Genomic DNA, 23886 nt, shown 5'->3' with positions numbered 1-23886 from the left:
TATTTGCAAGGTTGACTATCACTACAAAAATATTCCCCCCACCCCCCCTTGCTGGTAATAGCTCACCTTACCTGATCACTCTCTGTGTATAAATCTCCCCACTGTATTTTCCACTGAATGCATCCGATGAAGTGAGCTGTAGCTCACAAAAGCATATGCTCAAATAAATTTTAGTCTCTGAGGTGCCACAGGTACTCCTTTTCTTATTTTGCATGTGGCTTATATCCAGAACAGGAGAATAAAATGGAAACATTAAAGTTTTAAGTCAGATCCATATAAAGATTTTCTTGCTTTCCATTGTCAGCATCTCTTGCTTTACTTCTGTGTGGACAATAAGTGTTAGGCTGGCAAAACATACCCTAACAGTGCAAGATTTAAGAAAGAATAAGTAATATCCTCTCTGGATTTTCATGCTTTTTTATCCAGAGCCAAAGGATAGACTATTAATTGTGATATTTAAAGTCCCAGAAATTTTGCACTATTTTTAAGACATTTTCTCCTTATCCCCAAATACTACTTGAAATATTAGGACTTATCCTTTTCACAGATGAGAACACAACTTATCCCATATAATTTTCTTAAAACAGGAGTTCATTTTATTTATGAGGAGAAAAGATTTTCCAGGTCATCCTGAGTTTTCAAAGTCCAGCTGCTCCTGTGTTATGACTTTTTATCCTATTTACAATTAATATTTTAGAGTTCTGTAAGTGTTATTAAACCTTGTATCGGGATGCTATTCTCCAGTCCAAACCTTTGTTTCTATATTCTGTGGGATAATTTTTTCTAGTCATTGAAATATTCTTGTAATGAGTATTTTATTAGTAAGTTCTGTGTTTCTTTATTCAGCTTTTTTTGAGATCCAAATTCCCATCCTTAAATTGCCAGTAGTTTTGCAGCTCCCACATTTCCCATCTTAACCTGTGAACATTTTGGTTGGGGGTGAAAATTGGTCGTTTGAAGGAGGTGGTTCTCAGTTTACTATGTAGCAGGGTAGCTTACCATGTCCAGCAAGCTAAAGATTTTCATAGGATACCAAAACCAGAATGGAGCCAAGAGAAGATGGTGACCAGCCTCCATCTTGTGCTTGTGTGCCTCTCCCTCTGTTGTGTTTTGTGTCAGTGTTAAGGACTTGTGTATACTTCTGGCTAAATCGGCACTGCTGCAATCGATGCAGCGGTGTCAATTTAGTGGGTCTGGTGAAGACAAGCTAAGTCGATGGCAGAGCACTCTCCCATCAATGTCTGTACTCCACCTCCCTGAGAGGCGGAAGGTAAATTTGTGGGAGAGCATCTCCTATCAACCTAGGTCGACTTACAGTGGTGTAGACCAGACCTTAGTATCAAATCAGTAATATCAAAGAGGTTTTGGTGTTGTATTGTTTTTCCTTTGAAATTTGTACACTGTCAGGTTGTCTTATTATTTTGAGCTGTTTTTATGAAGGTTGATTGAGGTGTCGAAAATGGAACTACGGGTGTCAGTTAAAAATGCTGGATTATTTTCCCTTCAGATATTTGGAAAAAATTAACCCAGTCCCCTCTAGAGTTGCTAACCTTCTAGGGTTGGCCTTGAGTCTCCAGGAATTAAAGATTAATCTTTAATTAAAGATTGTCATGCGAAGAAACTTTCAATAATACGTCCAACCAGAATTGGCAATCCAAGTCCCCTCTCTGTTCTAAACTACTTCCTTTGCAATCAAAAGTGAGAAAAAACAAAAAAAGCGTGGGGATGAATAAAATAATAATACTGTTTTTGAAGTAAAATTTCTCACACACACAATTATATCTGCTAACAGATTTATCAATGAACTGGAATACAATAACTGGCAAAAGAAACCAAAGTTGGTACCAAATGGGCACAATATTTTGTAGAGACATATTAATTATCTAATAGCTACTTAGTTTTAAAGTATGTGGAGGACTGGAAAAAAAGGGCTAGGATTAGAGGGAGACTTTGTGAGTAAAAATAAACATGTTTTTTCCATGTTATCCAGGGTGTTCTTCTGGTACAGACCTAACAGGATGTTACAGAATTTTTAGCCAGTAAGTGGAGGGGTGGGGGTAGTATTTCTGCCCCCTCCAAGGCACGAATTAATATTGCTTCATTTGTTTCCTCCCTTCAGGATCGCTCTTAATCTTATAATTGCAAATAGAGAGTGCTAATTTCCAGTGAGAATTACAGTCAATCCAAAATAGGGCACAAGAATCCTCTGCTTGTCCCCTTTGTCTACTGAATTTCAGAGCGACAAGGTGGATGAGTGAGGTAGTATTGGACCAACTTCTGTTGGTGAGAGAGACCATCTTTTGATCTACACAGAGCTCTTCCTCAGATCTGGGAAAGGTATTCAGAGTGTTACAGCTAAATACAAGATCAAAGAGATAGTTTAGCATAAGTAGTGAGCACATTCTAAGGGACCATTCAAGGTGAAGTGGCCTGTTAGCACCCCTGTATTCATAAGACAAAAAGAGGAGTTAGTGTGTCACAAATTGTTGTAATACGCCGTAAATCTGGTGTGTATATTAACACCATAGAATTATAGGACTGGAAGGGACCTCGAGAGGTCATCTAGTCCAGTCCCCTGTACTCGTGGCAGGATTAAGTACTATTTGGATCATTCCTGTTCTTAAAAATCTCCAGTGGTGGAGATTCCACAACCTCCATAGACAATTTATTCCAGTGCATAACCACCCTGACAAGTTTTTCCTAAGGTCCAACCTAAACCTCCTTTGCTACAATTTAAGCCCATTGCTTCTTGTCCTATCCTCAGAGGTAAAGAGCAATTTTTCTCCCTCCTCGTAACAACCTTTTATGTACTTGAAAACTGTTATCATGTCGCCTCTGTCTTCTCTTTTCCAGACAAAACAAACCCAATTTTTTCAATCTTCCCTCATAGGTCATGTTTTTTAAAACTTTAATCATTTTTGTTGCTCTTCTCTGGACTTTTTCCAATTTGTTCACATCTTTCCTGAAATGTGGCACCCAGAACTGGACATGGTACTCCAGTTGAGACCTAATCAGCGTGGAGTGGAGCAGAATGACTTCTTGTATCTTGCTTACAACACACCTGCTAATAGATCCCAGAATGTTGTTTGCTTTTTTTGCAACAGTGTTACACTGTTAACCCATATTAAGCTTGTGGTCCACTATTGGCCCCAGATCCCTTTCTGCAGTACTTCTTCCTAGGCAGTCATTTTCCACTTTGTATGTGTACAACTGATTATTCCTTCCTAAATGGAGTACTTTGCATTTGTCCTTATTGAATTTCATCCTATTTAGTGCAGACCATTTCTCCAGTTTGTCCAGATCATTTTGAATTTTAATCCTATCCTCCAAAGCACTTGCAACCCCTCCCAGCTTGGTATCGTCTGCAAACTTTGTAAGTGTACTCTCTATGCCATTATCTAAATCAGTGATGAAGATATAGAACAGAATGAGACCCAGAACTGATCTCTGCGGGACCCCACTTGTTATGCCCTTCCAGCATGACTGTGAACCGCTGATAACTACTCTCTGGGAACGGTGTCTAGCAAAGTAATGAATTTAAGCTCTCAGGCTTGTCTTTTGAAAGGGTTGTGCAGGTTTCCTGTGAGGATGAGCACTGATAGGTCAGATATAGTGGAATCATTTTGTGAAAAGTGTTCACCCACAGGTGGCATGGTTTTTTTGTCTTATCGTTTTCCTCTGTCAGTTCATTAGAGAGTGTGGTGATTGTCTGGCTTCACCCACATAGTTGTTATCAGGGTATTTAGTGCACTGGATGGGGTACACCGCATGGTGTGATAGGCATGTGTAGGACCCAGAGATCTTGAAAGGAGTGTTGGGGGGTGGGGGGGTGTTGATCATTGTAGGAATGGAGATATGTATGCAGGTTTTGCGTCTGTTGTTCTGGCAGAATCTGGTGCCCCTTTGAGTTGGTGTGGCCTGGTCTGTGGGGAGCTTGCTTCTGATGATGAGGTTGGAGAGAACTGGGGCTTGTATGAAGGCCAGAAAAGGCAGTTCAGAAAATACTTTTTCAGGATGGGTCCCCCTTGAGTATGGGTTGTAGTTTGATGTTACCACTTATGAGTTCCAGTGTGGAGAAGTAGGTGACAACTAAGTGTGTTCGGTCAGAGGGGGTTTTATTTCTGTATTGAAGTAGGTTCTCGTGGTATTTGGGTGGCCCGTTCCATGATGCAATCTATACATCCACCAAACAAGGACACTCTGCCAGAGAAGTAATTTTCATTAGCTAAAAATTACACCACAAAATGAAACGCAACAAAACGGTCATTTTTGTTCCTTGCTTTAATTGGATTTGTTTTGTTTGTTTGATTAAAACTGGGCTAGCTATTTTTGTGGGTATGTCTTAGCATTTTGGGAGCACAGTACTACCAATGATGAATTAATGGATTTGCAATATGTGAGCTGTCAGACATTCTACAGGGTTTGAAATGTAATTAAAAATGGCAATGACTGTTCATAGTCCCTTCTAAAATATTATTCTATGACTAAAAATATTTACTCGGATATAATTAACACTGTTTATTATATGGCATTTTAAAACATGGTGGCAAATTAATATACTGTTGTAAAAAGGAAAGGGCAGAAGTTAATCGCTTTGACAAATGTGGTCATTTTAACTTACTGTATTTTTACTTCAGTTTATACACAGTGCCTCTCACAGCATGCTGTTTTTATTATTTGGATGGACTATAATTCTTTACAATCCTTCTATATATAGTTCTTGTTGAAAATAAAGAATAATTTTTTGGTGTATCGGATCATACCAAATGAAGTCTAACAAATAAATTAACTTAAATAAATTCTGCCACACTATACTTGCCCTGCTGTACAGATTTACTTTTGAAAATTTCGTACAACTTAATCCAAATTGCATAAAAAAAAAATCCTGAGGTAAATTTATTGCTAGAATTGAAATGTCTGCATCTTTGCTGTTTCAGTGACTTCTTGTGAACATAATTTTATTGGAAAATCCTGGCTTTCGCTGTCTGGATCCTTTAACAGTGTGCCAAAGGTGAGTTGACTCCGGCCTCCTTCTCATAATTTAAGATGATACGAAGCTAATTGGATGAATTATTTGTTACTCTGATTGTTTAATGTACTTCAGTGCTTATAAATTGTTAAGCTACCAAAAAAAGTGTTAAAGCTTTTTCCTCCGCTAATTTGAGCCAAGTAAATTTTAGCTCTCTTTCATAAGTGAAGAGGGTCAGATTTAATAATTAGATATTGCTGAGAGCTGTATTTGGCTCTTATCCTATATTGTCTGTTATCTTGCTTCAGGATTTTTTTTTTTTACAGTCCTCAGCCATAGTTCGTTAGCTTTGCTTTATTAACAGGCTCAGCATTGATTCCTCATGGTTTCCTAAAAACTAGCTCCGTAAAATAAATACTATTGCATACAATGTTTAAAGACAAATAGAATTTTGTTTATCACTTGCTTAATCTACATGGCCTTCTTATAAAGGATCAGCAGAACTGTAGTTGGTACATTTTAAGGATATTTTTTGGGCAGTCTCCAAAGACATGAGGTTGCCTGATTAAATTGTGTCTTATACAAGATTCATTTTACAGAAGAATTTTGTTAATTCCTATTTTCCTAATGCACACACCACACCATTTGCACATGGCAGCTGTTCTCTGTCACCAGGATTTAGCAGAAATTTATTAGCAGAATGCTGTGTGAAGAGGCTTCATCTTACTAAGACCTCAGTTTACAAAAAAAATACAACAGAACACTGAATAGTCTTGTGGCTGCTGTATAGAGTTGGGAGCCATGAGAGCAATGTTCTGTTCATGGCTCTGCCATATATTTCTTAAATTTATTGAGACGAAATCATCTAATCTCTCTGCTCCTTAGTTTCTTCATCTATAAAAGGAAAAAGGATGTTGTGTGAGACTGAGTTCTTGAAAATGTATAAAGTATTTGAAATGTTTAGATGGAAGGTAATATGGAAGTACTGAATATGCTTTTAATTCGTTTTGAGTTCTGTTAAGAACCTGTATAATGATAGAAACTAAACATCACTTGTTAAATAAATACATAAGTGTACTTAGTAATGCATTATTTTTACTTTTTTATCTTTGCTTGTTTGTAGTGGCTAACTTAAACATAGTAATTTGTAATGAGTTTTTAGCATAAATGTAGTGACATTTTATTGTATGTGAATTGTCAAAGATGTATCTTAACAAAAGGGAAAACAAAAACAAAAAAATACCACTGACTTTACCAAACCTTTTTTAACAATACTTGCTATTTTTCATATGAAAGATGAAATGCCACTATTTGTAGTGGTATACTGTTACATAATAGTCAAGGATTTGCACACCACTTAGCTCAGAGTTTTGCCATTTCCTGATAGACCTTGTGAGTCGATGTTAGGTGAACCACTTAAAATAAGAACAAAACAACAATCCTTGTGAAATTAAAAAGAGGTAATTGTATGTGCACACATACATACTGTACTTTTTTTTTTTACATACCTCTCGACTTTCTTCTTATAGTAGAGGTAGAAGTACTTGAACTAGTTTGGTAGAAGCTTTTTGTACACAAAGCACTGATTCATGTTTAATCTTAACCTGTGACAAGTACGGTTGCCATTTATAGGATAATTTACACAATTTAAGTTAAGGACGTGCTTAAGTGCTTTGCTGAATCAGGCCCAAAGTATGTACTTAATTCAAATGTGGGTTTACATAGTAAAAAATTTATTTTGTGATATACATCGTTTATTTTTTGTAGCCACATGTGGTTTTTATGCTTTTCATAAGTAATGTAGTGACTGCACATGTTCTGAGAATATCTACTTTCATATTTAATACATTTAAAACTAGGACACTTAGTGTAAGTCAGAATTGTCTGTTACGTTAAACTTTGTGTGCTTCAATGTGTAATGGTTTTCAGTAAATTTTATTATATACAGATACTTGTTTGTCTAAGATATTAATATAATTTGAAGTGCAGAAGTAGAATAGTCTTCATTTTTCACTTGTAGAATTATTTCTGTCTTACTCAGAGTAATTCTTAAATGCCACATTAAAGAACATCTTGTGATGAGAACATCACTAAATTCTAATTTAAGATTTTTCAGAGAGACTGATTTGCAATAATTTGTTATCCCAGCATGAGGGTGTAAATATAGTCTGTTTTAGATTGTAATATTGCCAAGACTATTACGCTGCAGTTTTAAACTGGGGAGACTTGTTACTAATTTCTTTCAGTCAAAGAAAATGGGTTACATTTTACAGTTTTACAGTACAAGATATTTGCTAAAATATTTTGGATAATCATATGTTTAGTGGCAAGGATTAATTTGGTTATAGACACTTAGAAAATGGATATATGGGAGGTATATTTTATAGGTATCAGTCTTTTTTTTTTTTTTAAGAGCATCTTCATAACCCTTACAGCATATGCTCATTAGGTCATTTAATGATACACGTGTGAAGAAGAGAGTGTTTAAGGCCATGTCTACACTAGTACTTATTTCAGCAAAATGTTTGTTGCTCAAGGGTGTGAAAAGACACACCCCTGAGTGACGTAATTTTCATCAGCATAAGTAGTCATGTGCACAGCGGTATATTGATGGGAGAGTTTCTTCCACCGATATAGCTACCACCATCATTGAGGGTGATTTAATTATGTCAACGGGAGAGCTCTCTCCTGTCAACATTAGAGCAGCTACACAAGAAATCCTTACAGTGGCACGGATGTGTTGGTAAAGCTGTGCTGCTGTAAACTCTTCAATGTAGACTTAACCTAAATTGGACAAGGTTAGATGTAAACAGGTACAAATGAAAATTGATCACAATCCACTGTGACCTCATTTTGATAAGCCTGTTGAGTGACAAACATCCTCAATAAGTATTTCTGCAGTGCTTATGTGTAGGACCAGTGAGTAAAGTGTTGAAGTAATTCTAAGTAGGGGGTACTCCAACACCTTGTGGGATCGGGCACTTAATTATTATAGTATCTTAAATGTCAACTCTGTAGTTCATCATTAAAGGAGAACAACCATAAATAAGAACATTTAATAAAGCTAGCTGATGGTGATGGATTCTGGAACGCTTACTGGAGCTTACTATGTTTGAGCATTAATGTGGGTGAGACTGCTTCAGGATTTATATTAAGTTAAAACTTTCAAGAAAATATTATGCACTCTTCCAGCTTGATGCTATACACATTTTGGTATAATACAAATTGCTAAAAGGATAAAGAGTACAAACTAAATAGGTACTTGGTGCCATGTCAAAAAACAAAGATTCAGGTCAGGTCTAGACTAAAAACTATGTTACCCAACTATGTTGCTCGGGGTGTAAAAAATCCACACCCCTGAGCAGTATAGTTAAGCCAACCTAACTCCCTGGTGTAGACAGTGCTAGGCTGGCAGAAAAATTCTGCCACTGCCTCTCAGGGAGGTAGATTTGAAGCACCGCAGCTGTGCCGCTGTAGCAGTTTAAATGTAGACATAACTTCAGTCAATTATGTCAAGCAGTACTGGTGTACCTGGTGTAAATCTAATCCTTAAATGCAGCTCTAGGTTTATATGGAAAAGATTTATTGAAATTTAGTTTCTTTTATTGATTGAAGTTACAGAATACTGCACTAACCCTCTTGCAGTGACACAGTATTTTTAAACCATTGTTTTAGGCAATGAAAATTTATTAGCAAGCTATAAATACACTTGAGAAAAGAGTTGACTGTGTGTTATACATTACATAAATTATTTAATTTTCTCTTGATCAAAACAGTTAGCCAGTTTAAACAGATTTTTGTGTGTGAGTGTAATAATTAGAGAAGTCCTCATTTGGAAATCAACACCATGTTTGTTTTTAACTAGTATCGGAAATGGATCATTCAAGAACACTTGTTTGTGCATTCAGTGTTTGTACATTTGGCCAATCCTCATTGCATTTGTAGAACTATAACATTTTCTGTCCTTGTCTGAACCAAATCTAGAACTTATAGTTATAATCTGATATGGAGCCTTTCCACTCTAAGTATCAGCATCAAATGCAGCCCCGATCTGTTGTTACATATAGTACCCTCTTATGGTTCTAAAGTGGTTTCTGTGATATGCTGTTGTGATTTCAATCTAGTTTCTAATTTATCAGATTCCACATCATCATCATCATCACAAAACTGCCACGCAATTGAAATTAATTGTTAAGAATTCAGTTCATTTAAAAAAAGTAAAAGAGGAATAACAATTTTTTCTTGTTGTGTAGCTTACTAGCCAAAGTTGCCTTTGTGCACTCTGTACCTCCTAATTTGATTTATCATATTTCCTAGTTCTGAGACCCAGAGAAATTAAGGGTTTATGCCTGTAAAGTGCTGAGTACTCTGGCCAACCCAGCAAAGATTGAAGCATATACTTAACTTTATTCATGTGCTTAAAAATTAAGCATGTGCTTAAAATGCTTTCCTGGGTGGGGGTCAGAGTGTTTAGCACCTTAAAGAATCAAATCTTAAGTGATTTGACCAAGGTCCCACACAGAGCCAGTTGCAGAAGTGGGAGCTGGATCTAAAATCATGATTTAGACTTAACCTAATGCACCAAATCGATTGGGATTTTGTTCTAATTTTTCTAAGGTGATACTATAAGTAGAAACAACCCAGAATTAAAGTAATCCCATTTAAAGCATGTAACTGTGTCAGGTTTTGTGAGTTGATTATAGATACACTTATATCATGGGATGGCTTAGAATGCGATGGATATCTCTAAATGCTGCATCACTGCTAGATATCTGACACAGTTAAGTAACATCAGAAGAGGAGTGTCCCAGAATGCTGAAAGCATTATGATTGGGCTGGTAAATAGTTTATATCTTTACTTTATCCAAAGGAAGTGTGACTGTTTACACCAGCTGAAGAATTAGTAGGAGAAGCAAAAGTGGATGGGAACCTGGGAGGCAGTGACCATGAGATGGTCGAGTTCGGGATCCTCGCACAAGGAAGAAAGAAGAGCAGCAGAATATGGACCCTGGACTTCAGAAAAGCAGATTTTGACAACCTCAGGGAACTGATGGTCAGGATCCCCTGAGAGAATAACATGAGGGAGAAAGGAGTCCAGGAGAGCTGGCTGTATTTTAAAGAATCCTTATTGAGGTTACAGGGACAAACCATCCCGATGTGTAGAAAGAATAGTAAATATGGCAGGCGACCAGCTTGGCTTAACAGTGAAATCCTTGCTGATCTTAAACACAAAAGAGAAGCTTACAAGAAGTGGAAGATTGGACAAATGACCAGGGAAGAATATAAAAATATTGCTTGGGCATGCAGGAGTGAAATCAGGAAGGCCAAATCACACCTGGAATTGCAGCTAGCAAGAGATGTTAAGAGTAACAAGAAGGGTTTCTTCAGGTATGTTAGCAACAAGAAGAAAGTCAAGGAAAGTGTGTGCCCCTTACTGAATGAGGGAGGCAACCTAGTGACAGAGATTGCGGAAAAACCTAATGTACTCAATACTTTTTTTGCCTCTGTCTTCACGAATAAGGTCAGCTCCCAGACTGCTGCACTGGGCAGCACAACATGGGGAAGAGGTGACCAGCCCTCTGTGAAGAAAGAAGTGTTTTGGGACTATTTAGAAAAGCTGGACAAGCACAAGTCCATGGGGCCGGATGCACTGCATCCGAGAGCGCTAAAGGAGTTGGCTGATGTGATTGCAGAGCCATTGGCCATTATCTTTGAAAACTCATGGCGATCGGGGGAAGTCCCGGATGACTGGAAAAAGGCAAATGTAGTGCCCATCTTTAAAAAAGGGAAGAAGGAGGATCCTGGGAACTACAGGCCAGTCAGCCTCACCTCAGTCCCTGGAAAAATCATGGAGCAGGTCCTCAAGGAATCAATTCTGAAGCACTTAGAGGAGAGGAAAGTGATCAGGAGCAGTCAGCATGGATTCACCAAGGGCAAGTCATGCCTGACTAATCTAATTGCCTTCTATGACGCGATAACTGGCTCTGTGGATGAGGGGAAAGCAGTGGACGTGTTTTTCCTTGACTTTAGCAAAGCTTTTCACACGGTCTCCCACAGTATTCTTGTCAGCAAGTTAAAGAAGTATGGGCTGGATGAATGGACGATAAGGTGGACAGAAAGCTGGCTAGATTGTCGGGCTCAATGGGTAGTGATCAATGGCTCCATGTCTAGATGGCAGCCGGTATCAAGTGGAGTGCCCCAAGGGTCGGTCCTGGGGCCGGTTTTGTTCAATATCTTCATTAATGATCTGAAGGATGGTGTGGATTGCACCCTCAGCAAGTTTGCAGATGACACTAAACTGGGAGGAGAGGTAGATACGCTGGAGGGTACGAATAGGATACAGAGGGCCCTAAACAAATTAGAGGATTGGGACAAAAGAAATCTGATGAGGTTCAACAAAGATAAGTGCAGAGTCCTGCACTTAGGATGGAAGAATCCCATGCACTGCTACAGACTAGGGACCGAATGGCTCGGCAGCAGTTCTACAGAAAAGGACCTAGGGGTTACAGTGGACGAGAAGCTGGATATGAGTCAACAGTGTGCCATTGTTGCCAAGAAGGCCAATGGCATTTTGGGATGTATAAGTAGGGGCATTGCCAGCAGATCGAGGGACGTGATCGTTCCCCTCTATTCGACATTGGTGAGGCCTCATCTGGAGTACTGTGTCCAGTTTTGGGCCCCACACTACATGTGTGGAAAATGTGGAAAAATTGGAGAGAGTCCAGCGAAGGGCAACAAAAATGATTAGGGGACTGGAACACATGACTTATGAGGAGAGGCTGAGGGAACTGGGATTGTTTAGTCTGTGGAAGAGAAGAATGAGGGGGAATTTGATAGCTGCTTTCAACTACCTGAAAGGGGGTTCCAAAGAGGATGTTCTCAGTGGTAGCAGGTGACAGAACGAGGAGTAATGGTCTCAAGTTGCAGTGGGGGAGGTTTAGGTTTGATATTAGGAAAAACTTTTTCACTAGGAGGGTGGTGAAACACTGGAATGCGTTACCTAGGGAGGTGGTGGAATCTCCTTCCTTAGAAGTTTTTAAGGTCAGGCTTGACAAAGCCCTGGCTGGGATGATTTAATTGGGGATTGGTCCTGCTTTGAGCAGGGGGTTGGACTAGATGACCTCTTGAGGTCCCTTCCAACCCTGATATTCTATGATTCCAGATTGTAAGAATTGGGCTCACAACTTTGTGATTGGGGATTTTGGGAGAATTAATTGGTTTCTAAGTTAAAGGTGTTAGTCACTCTGGGGCCCTGGGGTTTAAACTGAAAATGCAATTAAATATAAACATGCACATTTTCAGTAGTGCTTTGACATGCAGTCTACATTTTTTTTAATAACCTTGCATAATTTGGCTATGTAATGGGTGGGGCAAAAGAAGTGAAGCTATCATCATCTCACTCGTTTCATGTAAGCCAGCAGTGGTACAAAAGGTAGATGTGGTGTGTGTGTGTTTACATACACACACTTTCCAAACCCAGGAGAGACTCAAAATAGAACCTCAAATATATATGTAACTTGTCTATTAGGAGCAGTATTGAAGCCTCAAAACAGCTGTCAAAGGATAGCTATTTTACATGATTCTCAGTTTAAGTCAGATTTGAACAATGAGGTTGGCATTTGTACTGATTCACTGCTGGGAATGCTATCAGTAGGAACATGGATTCTTCATAGCTGGAAGGATTGAGAACATGTCAGTTGCCCTTTGAATTATTACTCACATTTTGTTATCAGGATTCTAATATTGATGCTAGACACCATAGTATCTGAACAATTTTCTTCCCTCCGAACAGATGGTAATTAAAACCTTAAGTGTATTCACACTTCTTGTATGTGTGCAACAGTGAGAATGTGCTATCTCTTCAGTGACTAAGAGAAAGAGAAAATATAATAATTTTTGGGTGGAAGGGAGTTGAAGTAAGCAGTAGCCAATGCCAAATAGCCAGATTAGGACTGAAGCTACATGTCACTGCCAAATTGTAAGGATCAACATTCAGAAAAGAATGCTGTGGAGAATTTCCTGTGAAAGACTGTCCTGTACTGGTTAAGGTCAGTGTTGATCAGGTACATGTATTAAAAGGTGCTTGTCGGGAGGAGTTCACTTCCCACCGTTTTGAGGTCACATGATCTGGTTGAGACATCTAGAGGTTATATGAGGAATCTTTTAATTGATATTATGTTTCTTTAATAGAAACTGACTCAATTTTTAACCTCAATAAATTTTTGGTTAATACCAAGAAAATTTGATATTTCAGTTCCTGCTCCAGCAGAAATTCTGTCTTATACATGCATAAACTTTCTACCATTTGGTCAACAATTTTATTGTTCCAACTGAAAATCATGGAAGATCATGGTTGTGGAAGAAAAGGGAATTTTTTAGGTAGCTAGGGCAAATTATGTAGATGACTTTTCATATCACCTCATGAAAGCCTCTCTGTGTTAGTGGTGTTTAGTGGAGAGTTAAATAGGATCTCTGTTTTAACCAAATTGGTGCATAGTATCCAGAAATGCTTGCCTATTTGGCTGAGGAGCTCATTTGGAATGTAGGAAGATATCCAAGAGATGATGCTATTAAGAGAAAAAAATAAATGCCACTATGCTAGAACCAAGAGCCACGATGAAAGCGCTCTGAATTTTTAAGAATCCTTTAAAAACAAAAGTTTGTCAGGTAGGAAAGACTGTGTAGTAGGTTTTATTTATGTGGACATGCAAGGATGGAGAGAAGTAGAATATTCTTATGTGGAAAAAAAATCTCCTGACTCCAACGGCAAATTATATTGCAGGAAATCAAATCACTTAGTGGGAAGTCTGAACCACCTTCCCTCAATTTTTGGGGATCATGGTTTCCACAAAGTGATGCCCTGCTTAAATCAGTTCTTGTCTTCCTTAAAAGCCAGACAGCTTCAGTAGTGCAACCAATGACCTTAAGGTGACCTGTGGAATCATAATCACCATTCTACATATTCTTTGGACGTTCTGCCTTTATAAGTTTGTTTGCAATATCTAGGTAGACACATTCTCCGATGATAAATTTCATCCATTTCTGGCCCAGTGCGTCCTGTTTGTAGAGCTAGCTAAAAATGCTTTGTGTACCAAATTGTCTTTCCCAAAATATTGTTCTACATCTCAGTGTGAGGGCTGTTCTACTAGCCAGATGATAAGGTAACACTGTTGCAGAATATGTAAAAAGGCGTCCTTTCAGTGGTGTGCAAGGCCATTTCCTGTTCCCTTAGAAAATCAAGAATGCAACAACAATAATGTGTTGACAAAGGCTTCGTCATTTTTACTGCTGAGCTTAAGACTACAAACTTAGTCCTACCCAGGAGAGAGATTCAAGACATCTGGTTGATTTGCAAATTTTTCTTTCCACTTCTTTTGGGCAGCATACATCTTTAAGTCTGCAGTTAAAGCATAGTATTTCCACATAGCTAATGTTTCGGTTTAGGTTCTATCTGTGAGTTAGGTGTCATTAAAGTACCTTTGCCTTGAAGCCATAATATTACACGTGGTTACTGAGCCTATGGCTGTCTTTTTCACACCATTTGTCTCTCTCTCATGTTTGTGCACATGCATGCATGCACACACTTTCCGTGTGTTCTCCAAAACAACAGAACTGTGTAATAGCTTCTGTTCTACTTTAATCAGAAGATGGGGTCTGTCTAGCTTTTTCTTCCCTTTCAGGCCTCTGGTGTATCCTGAATGTTAGTAGAACTATAAAATTCTACCTGGAAAAACCCTAAGGATTTTTTGATCCTCTAACAGATTAAGCATCCTGTGGGACAGGCCTAGGAGCAGTGTCATAATCTGTTATCTTTGCTCTCTGTGTTTTTAATTTGAGTGTGAGAATATACATGAAAGGTGCTGAAATGACAGTTCTAGATACTGAGATCTTGGGCCTGGTCTACACTAGAAAATTAGGTTAGTTAAACTATGTTTGCCAGGGGTATGAAACATCCACACCCCATAGTGACATGGTTAATCTGACCTAAATCCCCATGTAGACAGCACTAGGTCGATGAAAGAATTCTTCTGTCTGCCTAGCTACTTGCCTCTCTGGGAGGTGGATTACCTATGCCTGCGGGAGAACTCTCCCATCAGCGTAGATGGTGTCCACACTTACATTTATTATCTGCATAAGTATAGAACTGACAGCCCCAAATTTTTCACTCTGCCCTGCCAATGTACTTTGACCATCCCCATCAGGGAGCATCTCTTGGGAGAGCAGGTCATTTGGATTCTATGGCCATTTGGTCCTTGGGCTCCCTTCAGAGGCAATTAACAAGGATGCAAATTAGTGCAGATTGTGGTGTGAGCACTTCTCTTCAAATTGCCATACCTCAAAATAGGCAGGATAAATTGATTTGACTGGCAAATAAAAATGGTAAGCATTGGCTGTAATAGAGTGTACATTAATTCAGTGCTCATCAGACTAAATATATTTAGAAAATATTTACAAGGTTTATTTCAGTGGGACATCCCTGAGTGAGTGTTTTAATTAACACTTGACTTTTGTCCACTTTGCTAGTACACTAGCAATGAATTACTACAGAATAGTTATTTTCCCATTGTGTGTTAATGCTTTAAGCATAAGGCTTGGCTTAGCCTAACTGCCATTAGTATAATTTCATATACTATGCACTGTTTGTAGGTTTTTTTTCCTCTATTCCACTTTCCTAGTTCAAAATCCTTTTGTTGTCCAGCTTAGCCTGGTCACCATTAAAAAGCCAAGTTGCTACCGCACAATAGTAGACATACTGCAGCCATTTTTTATTCTAAGTTTAGGGAAGTACTGAAGTATCTCAGGTGCTTTGATATAGTAACTGTAAATGTTGGCTTTTTAATGGCAGACCATTCTATTTGCTTTTGTGCCTGTAGCTTCATTTTGTTTAAAGTAGTTTGGCTACTTGCTATAACATAATGTATCTAAAAAAAATTGAAGTATTTTCTCTGTTCAGTACTACACATTTTTATTTTATATAAAACTGAGCAGAGTGGTTAGTTGTATATGTATTATGTCTGTACAATAACATCAAACTTGTTTAAGTCAGACAGTTCATGGATTGAAATGATCCAACACCATCAAATGTATGCTGAAAATATTATGCCTAACTATAATCCATACAAATCCCCCTACTTGCTGGCTAGGGAGTTAAAATATGTTTTTGTTCAGTACATATCTTATAGCAAAATAAATAAAATTAATATACACTCCTCAAGGTGATGAGTTAGCTTATTTTAAATATTTACTGGTGTAATTTTATTTATGATGGATTCAATAGTTCAGAATCTACTGCCTTAAAGATATCAATAAAAAAGAAATAATTGTTTTGTTAAGTTCCTGTAGTAACTTATAATTTACTCTGCTGTAGTAACTTATAATTTACTCTCCTGTGAGTAATACAAATTTTATGCAATAAGAAACTATCCAGCTGAGAAGATGTACTGTGCTTAATATATAATTTAATTTAAATGAAAGTAACTAAAGACAATAGTCTATTTAAAGTAAAAGAAGAAGGATTGGTTCTTCGAGCAGTTGCCCATGTACATTCCACATCTGGTGTTCATGTCCCCATAGGCATATTTGCTGGAACTAGGGATGCTACCACACCCCTTGGCTTGAAGTAGTTTCCATCATATGCAGGGTTTACAGTTTGTTCAATGGCTCTCAGCACCTGCACTATACAAATTGTTCCAGCACCCCATATGTGTGAGACTGGAATCTTTCTGAATAGAAGCATCTGTTGGTGCTGTACCTACATCCTATGTGCCAAGGACATAAAGGGTAGGACAGCCACAACCACTCTCCAGTTCCTTCTTACCACCTGTGGCTGCTGGTGCTGCAAGTCTACCACAGTACCAATACTCGCTGACAACACCATAGTGATGTACCACACCAACAAACAGGGCAGTTCTGGTACTCCGGCCTCATGAACTTGTCAATATGGTCTCCGATCACGCTCCCAATGTTTCCGACATGATCGCGCAATAGGAAATACAGTTCCTGCATCTGGAACCTACTTCTCTCTGTCTCATGCTTGGATGCTGTCTGGCTGACATCTGCTGATAGGTCCTGCTTCTTGGCAGTTGAAAACATTCTAGCTTGCAGCTGGAAGGATTACACAAGTTTCTCCTGTGCTGCTAAATGTAAGAAGTTCCCTGGTGTGTGGAAAATCAAGGAAGCTCTACTTGCTGCCATCCTTGACTACCTGATTTCCTTAAAGCACTTAGGGCTCTCTGGTAGTTCCATTAGAATATACCTGGTAGCCATCTCCACTCATCACCCTCCAGTAGACGGTCACACTGTCTTCGCCCATCCGTCCATGGCCAGGTTTCTCAAGGGGCTTATTCATACTTCTTTGCCCGTGAGCCATCCCATCCTCCTGGGATCTCAACATTGTTTTAACAGATTTGATGGTTCTCTTTGAACCATTGGCATCCTGTTCTTTTCACTTGTCTATGAAAAACACCTTTGTAGCGGCCATTACCTCTGCCAGAAGAATGAAAGAGATTCAAGCCATTATGACAGAATTTTCCTACACAGTACTCTATAAAACAGGAGTGGCCAAACTATGTGGCTCTTTTACCATTAAAGTGCGGCTTGTAGAGTCCCCCTAAGGGTCCCCGCCCCCATTCTCCACCTACCCGACTTAGGGGGAGGAGGGGATCTCAGGACCTCTGTCTTGCAGCAGGGTGTTGTGATAGGGGCCTCTTCCCAGCAGGGATGGGGGGGGGGTCTTGGGGATTTGGCCCTGTGGGGCGCACCTGCCAGGGCTCGGGGTTCAGCAGGAGTGGGGGTGAAGCTCCAACCCGTGGCTCCCAGCAGGTGTTCCCCGGTTCTCGAACTTCTGAAGATTGTCATATGTAGCTTAGAGGGTCAGGTAAGTTTGGCTATCCCTGCTATAAGAGGTAGATGGTTGATGTAGAGGTAAGATCTTTTCCCAGGAAGCTGAAGGTTCTGATTTCAAAGAAAAGGGCAGATGTTCCAGTGGTTAAGGCATTGACTTAGGATGTGGGAGATCTGGGTTCAGTTCCTTGGTCCACCGTGGACTTTCTGTGTGACCTGAGCTAGTTTCTTAGCCTCTCTGTGCCTCCGTTTCAATCTGTAAAATGGGGGTAGCAATTGTGTGTTTTAAGTGTGTTGTGAGGATAAATACACTGAAAGACTGAGAAGCTCTCAGAGATCTACTTATGGAAAACACTATGTAAAAATAGGAATCATTATTTTAGGACAAAGTGACTGAGACCTCACCAGAGGTTACTGCCTAAAATGGTTTCTGGTGTTAATCTTAATCAGTTGATTCACCTACCTGTCATCTTGTCCAAACCTTTCACTGCTATGGGAGAACCAGAACTTCATACCATGGACACTGTTAGCTGTCTCTCATACTACCTTACAGAATGAACCTATTTAAGAATTCTCCTAGACTGTACCTAATGTTTGCCAGCAGAATGAAAGGGCAACCTATCTTCCCTCAGTCTGCCTAAATACTGTCTCAGACTGTATTAAGATTAGTCACGTGGTGGCCCACTTAGATCCGCCTACCTGGATTAGCACAAATTCCACTAGACCTCAGCTAGCCTCTGATGCCTCTCTATGGGGTGTCCCAGTCTCAGAGATTTGCCAAGCAGCTATGTGAAGTTCAGGTATAAATGAGGCATAAGTCAGAGGTGCAGTTTTGCTTTGAAACTTAATGAACAAACTGTGCAGAATTTGTTCCCCCCCTCTTCAAAAAAGGGTATAGAATTCAACTCTGAGTGACTTACTGCAAATTCTAAAGGAACAGAAATATTCTGAATATTTTAAGTAACAGTAGTTGAAAAATGTAACAAATTGAGACAGTCTCGATTTAAAACAATGAATAATACTTCTGTGAACCAAAAAAGGTAAAATTTGTGTGAAAGCAAATTTCCACACGTTGTCTGTAATGCTGCTGTAGCGTTCTAGAATTCATTAAATTTTATGGAATATTTATATACCTAACACATAAGATTGATAAAGATCACTTAATCCCACTAATCCAGTCGGTTTCTTTGAAGAAATGAAGAGGGCAGAATATTTTTTTTCCTTTCAGAGATGCTCACTTTACCCTTCTGATCAAACTCTAAAATACCTGCATCTTTTCTACTTAGAACACAAAAAGTGAATAGAGTGTATGATTTTTTTTTTTTATTGGGGAACAGAAGGTCAGCAGTTCAGTTTTATTTTCAGCATTTTATAGACAGTATAAAGTGAAATCCCTTGAAAAGTGGCTAATAGTGTTCCAAGGGATTAGCAATAAAATGTAGCAGGGTATGGTGGTTCTGAGCGGTGTCCTTTCATGTAAGATCAAGGTTAAATTCATACATTTGAGAACTGTGTTCTTTGTTTCTAAAACCAGTGAATGTACTATTGGTATGGCAAAGTGAAACATGAGAGAGAACTAATTAGGACCAGGTCATTTTAACTATTTCAAATGTTGAGATTGCTAAAGATTTAGTGAAATCTTAACCAGGCAGGGAAGGGTTCTTTACCATTTCATAAAATTTACCATATGTTGTCGTCAATATTGCCAGCCTAGGCAGTAGTTTCTCATTATTTTACCTTTTTATTTTTTTATTTAAAGACTGACAGAATCACTGTAGGTGGCATCAGTCTATGAATAGCAATAAATCTATTGGGATTTATCTTCCACAGAGCATGTCACATCAGTATAACATACAGATAAACAGTTTAAATTTTCCTTCTCAATTTTTGTTTCCTTTTGCATGACTCAATGTATATAATTTTTTCTCTATTGTCACATTCCCTTCCAATTTATTCTTTGGCCTTTTCATTAAGGGGTTATATGAAGGCTGGTAGGTCTAATATTAAACCCTCCACCTTTGTCTTGTGTAGTGGACTCTCCCTGCACTGCCCCTTCATTCTGCCTACTTATTTTATTTTTATAAATTTCGATATGCTGCTTGCTCAGAAGAATGAAGTAGGTGAGAGGAGTGGAAACTTGGCAGGCAAAAACAAAGTCTTGTGCTTATTTATAATTAGGGAGAAGCATCCACATAACGACATTGATTGCTTGCCACTGATTGTTCTACTGGGGCTATTCCCAAGTAGGGACAAGGGCTTGGTCCTCCTATGAGAGGTTTTCTTCATTGCAACTTAACTCTTTAATTGCCATGTAGTTCCTCTAAATCTTAAAGATTACTTGAAAAGATGTTTTTTACAAGTTGTGATTGTGCCCTTTTTTCCTTCTTATTTTATGTACGAAGGCCTGAAAGATGGTACTACTCTGTCGGGTGTAGAATCTTTAACAAAGACATTTTTTTCTGAAATGTTATCTAATTTAAGTGATTGATTAGGTGTTTATAAAACCATAGGGCTTAAAAAATTCCTAACCACCTATTGCTCAGCGTTTGTTCTATATTCTTGTGATGTCATTTCAGTAGTTCTCCAGTCTCCATAACATCATTTTCTCCCTTTTTTAAATCATTCAGGTCATCTTTAGGCATAAGTTTTTACCAGTGGCAGTTACCTTGTTACTGTATTATTGTTCTTCAAATGATGGTCCCTGTGTGTATTCCACACATGGGTCCACAGGCACGCCATGTGTTGGAGTCCGGAAATTCTTCAAAGCAGTGTCTGTTGACCCACACATGCATATTAGCTCCCCTTGTGTTCCTGCCTGAGGGCATAAAAGGTAGTGTGGGTCAATGCCTCTCCAGTTCTTCCTTACCCCTGCATGTCGTGAGTCGGAATCGTGTCCTCCTTCACTGCATCCACACAATATATATATATACTATCTGTGTGGCCCTGAGGATGTCACATGGGCCACAGCAGGCTGTGGATTGAGAACCACTGATCTACACAGACCCTAAATTTGTCTCTGTCTTGCCTGTGTTCAGCTTTAGTCAGCTGTTTTTCATTCAGTTGCTGACCTCAGCTATACATTAAGCCCTGGTCTACACTAGGACTTTAGGTCGAATTTAGCAGCATTAAATAGATGTAAATCTGCACCCGTCCACACGATGAAGCCCTTTATTTCGACTTAAAGGGCTCTTAAAATCGATTTCCTTACTCCACCCCTGACAAGTGGATTAGCGCTTAAATCGGCCTTGCCAGCTCGAATTTGGGGTACTGTGGACACAATTCGACAGTATTGGCCTCCGGGAGCTATCCCAGAGTGCTTCATTGTGGCCGCTCTGGACAGCACTCTCAACTCAGATGCACTGGCCAGGTAGACAGGAAAAGAACCGCGAACTTTTGAATCTCATTTCCTGTTTGGCCAGCGTGACAAGCTGCAGGTGACCATGCACAGCTCATCAGCAGAGGTGACCATGATGGAGTCCCAGAATCGCAAAAGAGCTCCAGCATGGACCGAACGGGAGGTACGGGATCTGATCGCTGTATGGGGAGAGGAATCCGTGCTATCAGAACTCCGTTCCGGTTTTCGAAATGCCAAAACCTTTGTCAAAATCTCCCAGGGCATGAAGGACAGAGGCCATAACAGGGACCCGAAGCAGTGCTGCGTGAAACTGAAGGAGCTGAGGCAAGCCTACCAGAAAACCAGAGAGGCGAACGGCCGCTCCGGGTCAGAGCCCCAAACATGCCGCTTCTATGATGAGCTGCATGCCATTTTAGGGGGTTCGGCCACCACTACCCCAGCCATGTTGTTTGACTCCTTCAATGGAGATGGAGGCAATACGGAAGCAGGTTTTGGGGATGAAGAAGATGATGAGGAGGAGGAGGTTGTAGATAGCTCGCAGCAAGCAAGCGGAGAAACCAGTTTTCCCGACAGCCAGGAACTGTTTCTCACCCAGGACCTGGAGCCAGTACCCCCCGAACCCACCCAAGGCTGCCTCCTGGACCCAGCAGGCGGAGAAGGGACCTCTGGTGAGTGTACCTTTTAAAATAGTGTACATGGTTTAAAAGCAAGCATGTGAAAGGATTACTTTGCCCTGGCATTCGCGGCTCTCCTGGATGTACTCCCAAAGCCTTTGCAAAAGGTTTCTGGGGAGGGCAGCCTTCTTGCGTCCTTCATAGTAGGACACTTTACCACTCCAAGCCAGTAACACGTACTCGGGAATCATTGTACAACAAAGCATTGCAGTGTATGTTTGCTGGCGTTCAAACAACATCCGTTCTTTATCTCTCTGAGTTATCCTCAGGAGCGTGAGATATAATTCATGGTCACCTGGTTGAAATAGAGTGCTTTTCTTCAGGGGACACTCAAAGGAGCCCATTCCCGCTGGGTTGTTTGCCTGTGGCTAAACAGAAATGTTCCCCACTGTTAGCCACAGGGAGGGGGAGGGTTGAGGGGGCAGCCACGCAGTGGGGGGAGGCAAAATGCGACCTTGTAACGAAAGCACATGTGCTATGTATGTAATGTTAACAGCAAGGTTTACCCTGAAAGAGTGTAACTACTGTTTTATAAAATGTGTCTTTTTAAATACCGCTGTCCCTTTTTTTTTCTCCACCAGCTGCATGTGTTTCAATGATCACAGGATCTTCTCCTTCCCAGAGGCTAGTGAAGCTTAGAAAGAAAAAAAAACACACTCGAGATGAAATGTTCTCCAAGCTCATGCTGTCCTTCCACACTGACAGAGCACAGACGAATGCGTGGAGGCAAATAATGTCAGAGTGCAGGAAAGCACAAAATGACCGGGAGGAGAGGTGGTGGGCTGAAGAGAGTAAGTGGCGGGCTGAAGACAGGGCTGAAGCTCAAATGTGGCGGCAGCGTGATGAGAGGAGGCAGGATTCAATGCTGAGGCTGCTGGAGGACCAAACCAGTATGCTCCAGTGTATGGTTGAGCTGCAGCAAAGGCAGCTTGGGCACAGACTGCCACTACAGCCCCTGTGTAACCAACCGCCCTCCCCCCCAAGTTCCATAGCCTCCACACCCAGACTCCCAAGAACGCAGTGGGGGGGCCACCGGCCAACCAGCCACTTCGCCACAGAGGATTGCCCAAAAAAAAGAAGGCTGTCATTCAATAAATTTTAAAGTTGTAAACTTTTAAAGTGCTGTGTGACATTTTCCTTCCCTCCTCTACCACTCCTCCTGCGCTACCTTGGTAGTCATCCCCCTATTTGTGTGATGAATGAATAAAGAATGCATGAATGTGAAGCAACAATGACTTTATTGCTTCTGCAAGTGGTGATCGAAGGGAGGAGGGGAGTGTTGTTAGCTTACAGGGAAGTAGAGTGAACCAAGGGGCGGGGGGTTTCATCAAGGAGGAGCAAACAAAACTTTCACACCGTAGCCTGGCCAGTCATGAAACTGGTTTTCAAAGCTTCTCTGATGTGTACCGCGCCCTCCTGTGCTCTTCTAACCGCCCTGCTGTCTGGCTGCACGTAACCAGCAGCCAGGCGATTTGCCTCAATCTCCCACCCCTCCATAAACGTCTCCCCCTTACTCTCACAGATATTGTGGAGCACACAGCAAGCAGCAATAACAGTGGGAATATTGGTTTCGCTGAGGTCTAAGTGAGTCAGTAAACTGCGCCAGCGCGCCTTTAAATGTCCAAATGCACATTCTACCACCATTCTGCACTTGCTCAGCCTGTAGTTGAACAGCTCCTGACTACTGTCCAGGCTGCCTGTGTACGGCTTCATGAGCCATGGCATTAAGGGGTAGGCTGGGTCCCCAAGGATACATATAGGCATTTCAACGTCCCCAACAGTTATTTTCTGGTCTGGGAATAAAGTCCCTTCCTGCAGCTTTTGAAACAGACCAGAGTTCCTGAAGATGCGAGCGTCATGTACCTTTCCCGGCCATCCCACATTGATGTTGGTGAAACGTCCCTTGTGATCCACCAGAGCTTGCAGCACTATCGAAAAGTACCCCTTGCGGTTTATGTACTCGGCGGCTTGGTGCTCCGGTGCCAAGATAGGGATATGGGTTCCGTCTATGGCCCCACCACAGTTGCAGCAAAGCCATCCCATTG

At 40.3% G+C, this 23886-nt stretch overlaps 1 protein-coding gene across 6 annotated transcripts in view; it reads left to right on the top strand.

The window, feature by feature from the left end:
* The window catches only part of NCK2 (NCK adaptor protein 2), a 161164-nt gene that overhangs the window by 53172 nt on the left and 84106 nt on the right, over nt 1-23886 (top strand). For 5 of the 6 annotated variants that reach the window (XM_077814281.1, XM_077814285.1, XM_077814282.1 and 2 more), the window contains one exon: nt 4938-5011. The exons of the other annotated variant lie outside the window; for it this stretch is intronic. The gene's annotated coding sequence lies outside the window, so the exon portion shown is untranslated. The remainder of the gene's footprint in view (nt 1-4937; nt 5012-23886) is intronic. 6 annotated transcript variants of the gene reach the window in all.

Source organism: Eretmochelys imbricata, chromosome 1 (genome assembly GCF_965152235.1).
Source record: "Eretmochelys imbricata isolate rEreImb1 chromosome 1, rEreImb1.hap1, whole genome shotgun sequence".
Classification (NCBI taxonomy): Eukaryota; Metazoa; Chordata; order Testudines; family Cheloniidae; genus Eretmochelys; species Eretmochelys imbricata.
Note: the sequence above shows the minus strand (reverse complement) of the source record. Positions and strands in the feature narration are given on the sequence as shown.